The following is a 2500-nucleotide window of genomic DNA, read 5'->3' on the forward strand; positions in this document are numbered from 1 at the left end:
TTGTGGTTAAATAAGTCAAATTATTTAATTTTGCGTATATTCATACAATGCGGATATTTACTTGGTTAAATAAGTCAAATGATAATTTTGCTTTCATTCACTCGGTACAGACATGTTTTTGTTTAAATAAGTCAAATAATATATTTTTGTATGTATTCATCGGTGTGTATATGGTTGTGGTTAAGTCAAATTATTTACTTTTGTGTATATTCATTTGTGTGGTTATTTTTGGGAATGAATAAGTCAAATGATATATATATTTGTGTGTATTCATCGGTGTGGATATGTTTGTGGTTAAGTCAAACTATTTTCTTTTTGTGTGTATTCATCTGTGCGGATATGGTTTTGATTAAATAAATCAAATGATATATTTTTTGTGTATATTCATCGGTGTGGATATGGTTGTGGTCAAGTAAAATTATTCACTTTTGTGTATATTCATCGGTGCAGATATGATTGTGATTAGATAAGTCAAATGATATATTTTTGTGTATATTCGTCTGTGTATTTGTTTGTGGTCAAGTCAAATAATATACTTTTGTGTATATTCATCGGTGCGGATATGATAGTAATTAAATAGTTCAAATGATATATTTTTGTGTGTTCATCGGTGTGGATATGGTTGTGTATATATTCATCGTGGCGGATATTGTTGTGGTTAAATACGTCAAATTATATATTTTTGCTTATATTCACATAATGCGGATATGTTTGTGGTTGAACAAGTCGAATGATATATTTTTCTGTATATTCATCGTTATGGTTATGGTTGTGGTTAATACAAATGATTTACGTTTGTGTATATTCATCTTTGTGGATATGGTTGTGGTTAATTCAAACGATTTACTTTTGTGTATATTCATCGGTGCAGATATGGTTGTGATTAGATAAGTCAAATGATATATTTTTAGTATATTCATCGGTGTGGATATGGTTGTGGTTAAGTCAAATTATTTACTTTTGTGTATATTCATTGGTGCGGATATGGTTGTAATTATACGTCAAATTATATATTTTTGTGTATATTCATCGGTGTGTATGTGATTGTGGTTAAGTCGAATGATTTACTGTTGTGTATATTCATCGGTGCGGATATGGTTGTGATTGAATAAGTCAAATCATATTTTTTTGTGTATATTCGTCTGTGTGTATATGTTTGTGGTTAAGTCAAATAATTTACTTTTGTGTATATGCATTGGTGCAGATATTGTTGTGATTAAATAAGTCAAATTATATATTTTTTTTTTTATTCATCGGTGTGGATATGTTTAAGTCAAATGATTTACTTTTGTGTATATTCATCGGTGCATATATGGCTGAGCTTAGGTCAATTAAATTATATACTTTAGCGTATATCCACACAATGCACTTATGGATTTGGTTAAATAATTAAAATTATAAATGTGTGTGTAATCATAGCTGCAGATATGGTTGTGATTAAGTTGAATGGTATATTGTTTTTTTTTTTTTTTTTTTGTATACTCCTACAATGCAACTATGGTTTCGGTCAAATAAGTCAAATGATATATTTTTGTGTATGTTCACATAATGCGATTAGGGTTTCGGGTAAATAAATCAAATGATATATTTTTGTGTATATTCACAATGCAAATATGGTTTCGGTTAAATAAGTCAAAGGGTATATTTTTTTTGTAGGTTCACACAGTGCAAATATGGTTTTAGTTAGATAAGTCAAATGACATATATTTTTGCATATTCATCAGTGCGGATATGGTTGAGGTTAAAGATTTCAAATGATATATTTTTGCGTATATTCACTCAATGCGAACATGGTTTCGTTTAAATATGTCAAGGGACATATTTTTGTGCATATTCATCAGTGCGGATATGGTTGTGGTCAAAGAATTCTAATGATAAATTTGTGTGTATAGTCACACAATGAGAATATACAGTAATTCCGTTTAAATATGTCAAATGATATATTTTTGCATGTTTCCAGACTATACCAAACCATCATTTATGGTAGTTAAAGAGTTTCCATTGGTAGTAATTAATTTTAAATTTCTTGGGTGTACAGCTCCTATAGAAAGAGAAATAATTGTAGTTTATAATGAATTTTATTAAAGTTAATATTTTATAAATGACTTATGTTCTTGATCACGATTATTATTTTTTTTTTTTCCTGTTTAATTATCAATTCGGAATACTATGACGTTTCACTGCGCATTCGGGAAGGAATCCTCGCTCCCATACATGAACAAGCTGAAAACCCTGCACTTAATTAATTCATTATTAGGACGAAGATTTTTGGAAGGAAGCCGAAGAACTGTGGTATACAGTCGACCTCTTTATGAAACGTTTCAGCTTATACTGATTCAAACCGCAATGCATCACTCGGTGGCCGAATCAATTCAAATTGAAAGAATTCTGGCGCTCAGTCTTTTGGGGACGAAATGCTTAGAAACTTGGATTTTCCTCTCTCTCTCTCTCTCTCTCTCTCTCTCTCTCTCTCTCTCTCTCTCTCTCTCTCTCTCTCTCT

General features: G+C 30.3%; 1 protein-coding gene across 4 annotated transcripts in view; it reads left to right on the top strand.

Annotated features, from left to right (window-relative positions):
- The window catches only part of LOC137641481 (Kv channel-interacting protein 4-like), an 852695-nt gene that overhangs the window by 434618 nt on the left and 415577 nt on the right, over positions 1 to 2500 (top strand). The window lies entirely within an intron of this gene.

The sequence above is a fragment of the Palaemon carinicauda genome, chromosome 5 (assembly GCF_036898095.1).
Source record: "Palaemon carinicauda isolate YSFRI2023 chromosome 5, ASM3689809v2, whole genome shotgun sequence".
NCBI classification, from domain to species: domain Eukaryota; kingdom Metazoa; phylum Arthropoda; class Malacostraca; order Decapoda; family Palaemonidae; genus Palaemon; species Palaemon carinicauda.